The 12,549-nt window shown below is 34.4% G+C and overlaps 1 non-coding gene across 1 annotated transcript; it reads right to left on the bottom strand.

The window, feature by feature from the left end:
• Positions 1 to 3,391: 3,391 nt before the first annotated feature.
• On the bottom strand, positions 3,392 to 3,498 carry LOC146930649 (small nucleolar RNA R71). The gene has a single exon (XR_015009194.1). It is a non-coding gene; the product is annotated as a small nucleolar RNA R71 (small nucleolar RNA).
• Between the last annotated feature and the right edge of the window lie 9,051 nt (positions 3,499 to 12,549).

The raw sequence follows: 12,549 nt of genomic DNA, 5'->3' as shown, positions 1-12,549 counted from the left end.
TTGTTGTACCCGTGGAAAATATAAAAAATAGAATCAATTTTTGGAGACAGATCTATGAAAATAAGAAAAAAAAATTAATACATTGAAAGATGAATTTTGAAAACTATTTTAAAATTCTTGTATGAAATTAGAGATGATCTGAAAAATGGTGTGGAAAACATGAGCTTCAAAAGCAATATTTATAGCCAAAAAACACCAAATAACCACAAAAATTATTCCATTGATTAATGGATGCAATAATTGGGAATAAATTATACATTAATTTTTGAAACAAACTCATACACATACTCATGATATATTAGTCTTTTAATTTGAAATAATCAAAGTCACAATTTTTTTTATTATAACAATATATTGATTGCGAAAAACGAAAAACATATAATAAAGATTTTTTATTTACGTATCGTTTTTTTAACCCTGTGTCGATCTAGATTTAATATTATAATTTAAATGTGTTAAAAAATCAAATGAATAATTATTTAATTAAATATGTACAATTTTTTTTTTTGAAGAATGCACAATTATTTTTTATAAAGCGCATATTTTTTTTCCACATCAAGAGTACACAATAAAAACAAATTATTTTTTTTATAAAAATATATAAATACTTGTAAAAACAAAGTAGAGTCTTGGAATAACGTATGTTCCATGATTTATGTTTTTTTTTTTGAGAGAGTGATTTATGCTTTTTTGTTAAGACTTTTTTTACTATAGCCATATTTACGGTTGTTTTTTTAACTAAAATTGAAATCAATCTTTATGCAATTAATTATAATCAAAGTCTTAATCAATTATTATTAACGCCCATAAAATGTCATTTTTTTTTAAAATTTAAATGTGTATAAAATATAAATTTCTAATATCAAAATAAAAACATTATTTTTTCATACTGAACACTTTTTTTAAAAAAAATTCTTGGAAAATATAATAGAGTGGGGATATTTTTTTTTTAAGAATAAAAATAGAAGTTTAAATACTCCTCCAAAACTTTCGGTTCATTAGAGTAATTTCATATGTAAATTTTCGGCTGTCATTTTGGTACATTAAATACTCCTCCGAATTTTAGCAAATAACATTTTGATGTGTATATGAAATAAAATATTAAATGCACCTTTCAATATAAGGTTGTCACGTGTACTATCAAAGTAAAACGTGTGAATTGAAATTCTTATGAATGAAAATAAAAACTAATATAAAATAATAAAAAATAATGATTTGAAAAATCAAATTATATTTGAACCGTGTTAATAACAAAATGTAGAGATACACATATGTAATATTTTTTTTTGCATTATTCCTGCGATATTTTTTTTAATAGAAGAGATACACATTGATTGAATGATGTTGGGAATTTTTTTAATAACATTGCCAATTTATTGATATAATCTCGTTTGGCCATTGTGATTTTAGAGGAAAGGTATTGAAATAATTTTTTTTATCTATTAAGCAATTTCAATTTTTTTTTTGGTTTAAGGCTTATTTTTTTTAGAGCAGGTCCGCTAAATAGAATCAACTGAAATCATATTTTTGATATTGTCTAATGATACGTGATGACATTCTGTCATTACGTAATATTAGGGACTTATTGTGACATTTTGATAGAGTTCTCATGCAATTTATACTGTTCTGGAGTGCAAAAAGCTTAAAATTTGAAGTCTGTTCGAAGGAAATCGCGCCACGCCAATTTCAAGCCGTGCTGCGATTTTAGAAGAAAAATTACATCCTCCCTGTTTGAGGGAAATCGCGGCACGCCAATTAACAAGGCGCGGCGCGATTTTGATGGGTCAGGCCCATGACTTCTATAAATACTGCACTCAATCTGAAGAACAAGGGTTACGATTTTGGAGAACGAAAGTGCGATTTTAACACCCAGAAGGCTGCAGCGGAGAGGATTTCATCATCTCTAACCCAGTTTATGTATGTTTTAATTCTTTCATTGATTATGCTATTTGTAAACTCAATTATGAGTAGCTAAATCTCTTAGAGATTAGGTCGGAGATGAACCTATGTAACCCTAATTGATCATATGTTGCTGTGAAACTCTATTACTTATTAATGATATTCTAGTTTTCATTCAATTCAATTGTTCTTACTGCTTTTTATATCCTGATCAAATATAAACATGATTTTGTGAGATCGAATGACTACTGACCATAGCTTTCGACTTAGACCTAATTGAATTGTTCTAATAAACATGGTTAGTCTAGGAATGGATAATCGTTTGTTAGTGATATTAGGTTAACGTGCTTAAACCTTTGATGATTATTAGACCACCTAAGGAATTAGGGGCTGTAGTTTAAAAAGAGGGTCCTAACTCAAGGGATTGATTAGGGCTAATTTGTTAACTATCGTGAAACTAGAGAATCATTAGTAATAATAGGTGCAGTAACCAATTAGGGGAAACATAGAGGATTCGAAGACCTGATCTCATCTCTCTCCTATTTTCTTAATCAAATCTTTACTTTTTTATTTGATTTCTTAAAATCAAACCAAATCTACTGCCTAGTGGCAAAACAAAATAAACTTTTATACATCCTACTTTTATAACGAAATTGAATAATTGAAGTTAAAAACAGTCCTCGTGGGAACGATATTTTTACTACTTCGATAGTTATTGGTGCACTTGCCAGAGATCTATCAAGTTTTTGGCGCCGTTGCCGGGGACTGTTGAATTATTTCAACAAGGCAATTACGTTATAATTTAGGGTTTTTGCAATTTAATTTTCTGTTTTTTTTTTATTTTTATTTTTCTGTTTTCATATTCACTTGATTACTTTGCGTTGTGCAGTGCTACTAAGGTATTTTGCTGTTTATGCGAGGTAAACAGAGCTCTGACGACTTAGAGTACGATCCGGAGATTGAAAGAACTGCTAGAGCACTTCGGAAAGCTGTCCGATCGCAAAGGTTAGCTCAATCCGTTCCACCGGGTGTTCGAGAACAAGTACCGGAGCAACTCTCAAGTGAATCTGAAACAATCTCTTCTCCTAAATCTGCAACGATGGAAGGAGAAGGAGTTGTACCACCAAGACCTAAGCTTGGAGACTACGGGTTAGCCACTCATCGCGGTCAACTGACCCACACTTTTCAACCAGCTAACCCCGTAGCGTTCGACATCAAGACAACTGTCCTCAATGGTTTGAGGGACAAGCAATTCGATGGGACTGAAGCTATGAGTCCTCATGAACACTTGAGCCGTTTTGCTGAAACCTGTGAGTTTTGTGTGCAACCAGCCACCGTGACTGAAGCACAAAAGAAGCTAAGGCTGTTTCCTTTCACCTTGACGGGAAGAGCAAAAGATTGGTTGCTAACAATTCCAAACGGGACTGTCCAAACATGGGAAGAGTTAGAGCTGAAGTTCTTGGAGAAATACTTCCCTATGTCTAAGTATTGGGACAAGAAGATGGAGATCTCTAACTTCAAGCAAGGAGAAGGTGAATCATTATATGATGCTTGGGAGCGATTCAATTTGCTTCTCAAGAGATGCCCTAATCATGAGTTCACCGAGAAGCAATACCTCCAAATCTTCACTGAGGGGGTAACACCAAACACTCGAATGTTCTTAGATGCTTCCGCGGGAGGTAGTCTCAAAAGTAAAACTGATCATGAAGTTCAAGCTCTAATTGAAAACATGGCTGGCAATGAGTATCGTGATCAAGCTAAAAAGAAAGAAAGAGGAGTGTTTGGGTTGAGTGAACAAACTGCTATCCTTGCTAACCAAGCAGCTATGAACAAACAAATCGAAGCTCTAACTAAGGAGTTTCAAGGCTTCACTTTGGCTCATAAGCAACAACAAGTAGCTGCAATCAAGTGTGACTTATGTGGTGAAGAACATCCCAACGGTGAATGTGTTCCGGAAGGATCAAGTGAAGAAGCTAACTTCATGGGAGGATATCAAAGGCAGAATCAATACTACAATTCAGGCATTAATAAGCATCCAAATCTAAGCTACTCAAATAACAATGCTTTGAACTCTCAGATGCTCACTCCTCCTCAACAACAACAAAGGAAGCCATCCGCTCTTGAGGAAACTATGATGAACTTCATGAAGATGACTCAAGGCAACTTTGAAGAGATGAAGAAGAGTCAAGAAGCTGAAAGAAAGAACAATGAAGCTTCTAGGAAGATGCTTGAAACTCAACTGGGGCAATTAGCTAAGCAGTTGGCTGAACAAAACAAAGGCGGATTCTCAGGTAACACTAAAGATAACCCTAAGAATGAGTCTTGCAATGCTATTGAACTGAGGAGCAAAAAGGTTTTGACACCTTTAGTTCCAAAAGCTCCAAAGAAGGTTGATGAAGTAGTTGAGGTGGAGGAGAATGATGTAGTTGAAAAGAATGATGAGGGTGTAGTTGAAAAAGAAAATGATCATGGAGAAGTTGAAAACGAAAGGAAGAAAAAAATAGAGGGAGAAAAAAGTGAGAAATTAATTGATGAAGATTCAATCTTGAGGAAGTCGAAGAGTCAAATTTTGAAAGATGGAGACAAACCACAGGTTATTCCATCATATGTGAAGCTTCCATACCCTCACCTTTCGAAGAAGAAAGAAAAGGATGAAGGCCAATTCAAGAAGTTCATGCAACTTTTCTCACAACTTCAGGTAAATATTCCTTTCGGTGAAGCTCTTGATCAAATGCCGTTGTATGCTAAGTTCATGAAAGACTTGTTAACCAAAAGAAGGAAGCCTAAGGATGATGAGAACATAGCACTTTCTGAGAATTGTAGTGCTATTCTTTAAAAGAAGCTGCCACCTAAGCTGAAGGATCCTGGTGCTTTTACTATCCCTTGTTCAATTGGACCGGTAGACATTGGAAGAGCTTTATGTGACTTGGGAGCAAGTATAAATCTGATGCCTCTTTCAATGATGAAGAAGCTTAAGTGTGGGGAACCAAAACCAACAAGAATGACCATTACTTTAGCTGATCGGTCAATCTCTTATCCTTTCGGTATACTTGAAGATGTGCTAGTCAAGGTTAATGACTTGGTATTTCCAGCAGATTTTGTGATCTTAGATATGGCTGAAGATGAGGATATGCCACTCATTCTAGGAAGACCTTTCCTTGCAACTGGCCGTGCTTTGATTGACATTGAGAAAGGAGAGCTAATGTTGAGATTCCATAAGGAGCAAGTAGTGTTTAATATATTTGAGGCCATGAAGCACAAAGATGAAAATCCCAAGTGTTACCGGATTGACATTGTTGAAGAAATAGTTAAAGATGACTCTTGTGAACATCAACCAACACACCCTCTTGAACGTGCAATTGTGAATTCTATAGAAAAAGGTGAAGATGATGAAGATCTTGAAGTAAGTGATTGTGTGAAGCAACTAGCAGCAAGCAAGCAAGAGTTGGGTCCGGTAAAAACAGAAGAATTAATGGGTAAGCACTCTATAGATGCCCCTATTTTGAGTGGAGAAGGAGAGAAAAATCTAGAATTAAAAGAACTCCCTTCTCACTTGAAATATGTTTTTCTCACTAAGGATGCCTCTAAACCAGTAATCATCAGCAATACCTTGACACCTTTGGAAGAAGAAAAATTGATGAGGGTGTTAAGAGACAATCAAGGAGCTTTGGGGTGGAACATTTCTGATTTAAAGGGTATTAGTCCAGCTTATTGCATGCATAAAATACACATGGAGGCTGAATACAAACCGGTGGTTCAACCTCAAAGGAGACTTAACCCAACAATGAAGGAAGTGGTAAAGAAAGAGGTGCTGAAGTTACTAGATGCAGGTATGATCTACCCTATCTCAGATAGCTCATGGGTAAGTCCAGTTCATGTGGTACCCAAGAAAGGAGGAATGACGGTGGTAGCAAATGAAAAAAATGAATTGATACCCACCCGCACCGTCACTGGTTGGAGAATGTGTATAGACTACCGGAGGTTGAATACCGCAACAAGAAAGGACCACTTTCCATTACCATTCATGGATCAAATGATTGAGAGACTGGCTGGCCAAGCCTTTTATTGCTTCTTGGATGGGTATTCAGGGTATAATCAAATTGCAGTGGCTCCGGAAGATCAAGAAAAGACTGCCTTCACTTGTCCATTCGGTGTGTTTGCTTATCGAAGGATGCCCTTTGGGCTGTGTAATGCGCCGGCAACCTTTCAAAGGTGCATGCTTTCCATCTTCTCTGATATGATAGAGAAGAACATTGAGGTATTTATGGACGACTTTTCTGTTTTTGGTAAGTCTTTTGATCAATGCTTGTTCCATTTAAATGCTGTACTTAAAAGATGCACCGAAACTAACCTTGTTTTGAATTGGGAAAAATGTCATTTTATGGTAACCGAAGGTATAGTTTTGGGGCATAAGATAAGTGCTAAAGGCATTGAAGTGGACCAAGCTAAGATAGAGGTTATAGAGAAACTTCCTCCACCAATCAATGTTAAAGGAGTGAGGAGTTTCTTGGGGCATGCCGGTTTCTATCGGCGGTTCATAAAAGACTTTTCTAAAATTTCCAAACCCCTCTGTAACCTCTTGGTCAAAGAAAACGAGTTTAAATTTGACTCTGAATGTCTAAATGCTTTTTCTTTGATTAAAAACAAGTTGGTAACTGCACCAATAATCATTGCACCCGATTGGGATTTACCTTTTGAACTTATGTGTGATGCAAGTGATTATGCTGTTGGTGCAGTCCTAGGCCAACGCAAGAACAAATTTTTTCATGCAATTTACTATGCAAGCAAGGTTTTAAATGAAAATCAAGTTAACTATTCCACAACTGAAAAGGAATTGCTTGCGGTAATCTTTGCATTGGAAAAATTTCGTTCTTATCTAATAGGCTCCAAAGTCATTGTTTTTACAGATCATGCAGCTCTCAAATATCTCTTAACAAAAGGGGATTCAAAGCCTCGACTGTTGAGGTGGATCCTATTATTGCAAGAATTTGATCTTGAAATTCGTGACAAGAAGGGAGTCGAGAACGTGGTAGCTGACCACCTCTCAAGGCTGGAGAATGACGAGGTAACGAAGAAGGAGAAGGCCATCAAGGCCGAGTTCCCCGATGAACAGCTGTTTGCTATTGGAGAAAGACCTTGGTTTGCTGACATGGCAAACTTTAAGGCCGGCAACATAGTTCCTGATGATCTAACCTACCCTCAGAGGAAAAAGTTCTTCAAAGATGCAAACCACTACTTGTGGGATGACCCTTATCTGTTTAAGGTAGGTACTGACGGTTTGATTAGACGTTGTGTTGCAGGTGAGGAAGCACATAGTATCATGTGGCACTGCCATAGCTCAGCTTATGGAGGCCACCACAGTGGAGAAAGAACAGCTGCAAAAATTTTGCAAAGTGGATTCTGGTGGCCCACCCTTTTCAAAGATTGCCACGACTTCGTCACAAGATGTGACAAATGCCAAAGGACAGGTAACATATCAAAGAGGAATGAAATGCCCCTAAAAGGAATCATTGAAGTTGAACCATTTGATTGTTGGGGTATTGATTTTATGGGACCATTCCCTCCCTCTTACTCTTATCTCCATATTCTAGTCTGTGTTGATTATGTCACAAAGTGGGTTGAAGCGATACCATGTGTTGCTAATGATGCCAAAACGGTTGTCAACTTCCTTCAAAAGAATATTTTCACTAGGTTTGGAACTCCTAGAGTATTGATCAGTGATGGGGGGAAGCATTTTTGCAATAATTTTCTTGAAAATGTGCTCAAAAAGTATAACATTAAGCACAAAGTTGCAACTCCCTATCACCCACAAACTAGTGGTCAAGCAGAGGTTTCAAACCGACAGCTGAAACAGATTCTGGAGAAGACAGTTGCGTCAAATAGGAAAGATTGGTCTAGGAAATTAGATGACGCACTGTGGGCATATAGGACAGCCTTTAAGACCCATCTTGGGTTCTCACCCTATCAGTTAGTATATGGGAAGGCATGTCATCTTCCAGTCGAGCTGGAACATAAAGCTTATTGGGCCATTAAGGCCTTGAATTTTGATCAAGTAGCCGCTGGTAAGAAAAGAATTTTGAAACTTAATGAACTTGAGGAGATGAGGCTTAGAGCGTATGAAAATGCCCTCATCTATAAAGCCAGGACAAAAAGGTATCATGACAAAAACTTAGTGCCTAGGGATATTAACTGTGGACAACTAGTTTTGTTGTATAATTCCAGGTTGAAGCTGTTTCCTGGGAAGCTCAAGTCAAAATGGTCTGGACCATTCTTGGTCAAAAGTGTGTCACCATATGGAGCTGTTGAACTAGTGACACCTGAAGGAGATCGAAGTTTCAAAGTTAATGGACAAAGAGTTAAACCATACCTAGGTGGCGACCTACCTAAAGGAAGGGTGGCACTCATTCTGAAGGACCTCTGAGGATCCTTAGCAGTCAAGCTAGTGACGATAAAGAAGCGCTGGGTGGGAGGCAACCCACTAGATTTACTTTGTTTTTCAATACATTCAGTTTTTATTTTCTTTTTAATGTCAAAGTCCATTGAACTTATTTCCCTATTGTAATTGCTCCTGCACTTGTTTTATTAATGAATTTGTTTTGTTTCATGTGACCTATTCCAGTTTAGTAACAGTTGTTTGATGAAACGGTATTCCAAAAGTTCTAAAGGAGGGGTGACTTGATTCAAAGGCGAAGTGTACGGCGTTGCTAGGTAGTCACATACTCCCAGAAATCTCAGCCATAAGGTTCATTGCCAAATCTTGTTTTTCAATTTACTTATATTTAGATTAGTTTTCCATGCAACTACATTTCTAGAACTTGCATTGTTTCTCTATTATTGATTGGTCTTTGTCAATTACACACTGAGGCAAAAGTGCTTGGTCCTGTGAGCCTTTTTGAAGCCTACCCTGATATTGATTGAATTTATCCTTTCTTAACCAATTGTGAGCCGGTAGGATTAGAACTTTTTGTTCGGTGACAAACTACATTACAAGCCTAGAGACTTTTAGGACTTGTCCCTTAATGAATTTCTGAGTTAAGGCATTGTAGAATGTTGCTAAAGATTAAGTTTGGGGTTGCTATTGGAATTTGCAACCAACTAAGTTTGGGGTGGGGGTACTAGAGAATAAGAGAACAAAAAAATGAAAGAAATATGAAATTGTCATGCAATATATACACAAAAATGGTGTATCAAAAAAAAAAAAAAAAGAAATTGAATGATGAAAAAGGGACAAAACATTTAAAATCCGAGTAACTTCAAACTCGATTGTCCCTAAATGTTAAAAGTATTCTCTAGTACCTTTGCATTGATTGTATTTCCACAAGGTGAATGAATGAAGGATTGAACTTTGTGCTTTAACTTCCGTAGGAATGCCTAACTCAAATTTTGTGTAGCCTACTTATCCAAATATATCCCACCTTTCACCTAAGCCCCGTTATAACCCTAAAGACCTCAAAAGTGTGTAATGATATTGACTTTGATTGATGTTTAGAAACTTTTCAAGCATATGGTAATATGTAGACCTGCATGTCGACTGGTAGAACCCTATTTCAAATTGTTGCGTGGAGTTGTGAATTGGTGGATGCGAACAAGTCAAACTAGCTCATCTTTAGCTAGAAGGAGAATGAACTTTTGGGTACTATCGTTTTGTCAGGTAACTGTTATTTTACTGTCGTTTGTCACTGTTGCAAGCAAATTCCTTGAGGACAAGGAATGGTTTAAGTTTGGGGTTGTGATGACATTCTGTCATTACGTAATATTAGGGACTTATTGTGACATTTTGATAGAGTTCTCATGCAATTTATACTGTTCTGGAGTGCAAAAAGCTTAAAATTTGAAGTCTGTTCGAAGGAAATCGCGCCACGCCAATTTCAAGCCGTGCTGCGATTTTAGAAGAAAAATTACATCCTCCCTGTTTGAGGGAAATCGCGGCACGCCAATTAACAAGGCGCGGCGCGATTTTGATGGGTCAGGCCCATGACTTCTATAAATACTGCACTCAATCTGAAGAACAAGGGTTACGATTTTGGAGAACGAAAGTGCGATTTTAACACCCAGAAGGCTGCAGCGGAGAGGATTTCATCATCTCTAACCCAGTTTATGTATGTTTTAATTCTTTCATTGATTATGCTATTTGTAAACTCAATTATGAGTAGCTAAATCTCTTAGAGATTAGGTCGGAGATGAACCTATGTAACCCTAATTGATCATATGTTGCTGTGAAACTCTATTACTTATTAATGATATTCTAGTTTTCATTCAATTCAATTGTTCTTACTGCTTTTTATATCCTGATCAAATATAAACATGATTTTGTGAGATCGAATGACTACTGACCATAGCTTTCGACTTAGACCTAATTGAATTGTTCTAATAAACATGGTTAGTCTAGGAATGGATAATCGTTTGTTAGTGATATTAGGTTAACGTGCTTAAACCTTTGATGATTATTAGACCACCTAAGGAATTAGGGGCTGTAGTTTAAAAAGAGGGTCCTAACTCAAGGGATTGATTAGGGCTAATTTGTTAACTATCGTGAAACTAGAGAATCATTAGTAATAATAGGTGCAGTAACCAATTAGGGGAAACATAGAGGATTCGAAGACCTGATCTCATCTCTCTCCTATTTTCTTAATCAAATCTTTACTTTTTTATTTGATTTCTTAAAATCAAACCAAATCTACTGCCTAGTGGCAAAACAAAATAAACTTTTATACATCCTACTTTTATAACGAAATTGAATAATTGAAGTTAAAAACAGTCCTCGTGGGAACGATATTTTTACTACTTCGATAGTTATTGGTGCACTTGCCAGAGATCTATCAATACGTTTTCAATTCAAATTAAATACCTCCAATTCCAATTTTTTCTGTCCTAAAATAAAGTATCCGATTTTCTTTTTCTTTCATAAAACAAACATTGAACAATTGAACGAAATTCATTAAAAAAATTTTGGTGAAATATGTTCAACGGTTTTTGCGATTTTAGAGGAAAGGTCTTGAAATATTATTTTTTTTAGCTATTAAGCAATTCCTAATTTTTTTTTTGGTTTAAGGCTTACTTTATTTTTTTAGGGAAGGTTCAATGTTTATTTTAGCAAGACCATTAAATAGAATCAATTTATATTATTGCCAAAAAAAAGAGGAATCAATTTATGTTAAAAAAAAAAGAGGAACCAATTTAATAGCATTTAATATTTTTCTTTTTGTATTTCAACCAAAATTAAATTACATGATTCTACCAAAAATAGAAATATCTAATAAGAAAAACATGGGGTTTTCGTCCTCTTTTTTTTTTTTTGCGATAATCGGCGTTTTATTAAAAAATTTAATTGTGGTGGAATTTATCCTTTGACAAAAATAACGTATACTTTTTAGTCTAGTAAATATTTGTATCATACATGACCTTAACAAAATAACCAAATATTATTTTTTTGGGTACCAAGTAAAATGTATCTAGTTAAATTATATAACAAATTAATGGTTACTACCAAATCTAATTAAATTATTTTAAAAAGTTACACTTTTATCAAATCATTTTTTTTTTTGACAAATCAAATCATATTTTTATTATTTGACATATATCAATTATTTCATCTCTTTGATATTTAAATAATTATTTCATTAATCGTATTTTAATTAGATATTACTTGTTTTATTTTAATATCTGAATTCAAATATATTAATTTAAATTATTTGATTATTCAAATATAACAAATTAATGGTTACTACCAAATCTAATTAAATTATTTTAAAAAGTTACACTTTTATCAAATCATTTTTTTTGACAAATCAAATCATATTTTTATTATTTGACATATATCAATTATTTCATCTCTTTGATATTTAAATAATTATTTCATTAATCGTATCTTAATTAGATATTACTTGTTTTATTTTAATATATGAATTCAAATATATTAATTTAAATTATTTGATTATTCAAAAAAAGCATATTAGAATTTGAAATTGTAAAACTTCCTTTTGTATTTGTATTTCTAAAATACGAAACGTTTAGCAGAAAGAAAAAACATTTAATTATTTTTACAAATATAAAGCATACGTTTTCACAAAATAAATCAACAATAATTTGGAATTCGTATTTTTTGAATGAATAGGAAATGTTTGATTTGAAATTTGAAGCATATTAGAATTTGAAATTGTAAAACTTCCTTTTATACATAAACAATAAATACAAATTTGTGAGGATGAATGTGGTGAGAGTATTTTGTGAGGATGAATGTGGTGAGAGTATTTGAAAAAAGAATAGGATGAGAGTGCCACGTGTCATAAGAATAGGAGGAGAAAAAACATTTCCATAAAGGGCTATGGAATCGGCCGTAAATTTATATTATATAGATGCGTAAATGAACGATTATCCTTTTGGCAATAAAGAATTAAGGTTCTGAAAAGGTTATTGAACCTTTGTTTACATAAATATTACTCCCTCCGTTTCAAAATACATGTCCATTTTAGAGAAAATTTTTGTTTCAAAATACATGTTCATTTGATAGTTTTAGGATACAATTTGTCTATTATACCCTTGTATACCAATTAATTAGATTCTAGATTTTCTCCACAATAATTATTTTCCACTAATAAATGTTGACCCAATTTTAAGTGGATGCACTCTCCCAAGAAATTATTTTCCCAT

The sequence above is a fragment of the Medicago sativa genome, chromosome 4, assembly GCF_051527215.1.
Source record: "Medicago sativa cultivar Bolivia chromosome 4, Bolivia_mono, whole genome shotgun sequence".
NCBI classification, from domain to species: Eukaryota; Viridiplantae; Streptophyta; class Magnoliopsida; order Fabales; family Fabaceae; genus Medicago; species Medicago sativa.
The sequence above is the reverse complement of the archived record's forward strand: the minus strand, read 5'-3'. Positions and strand labels throughout refer to the sequence as shown.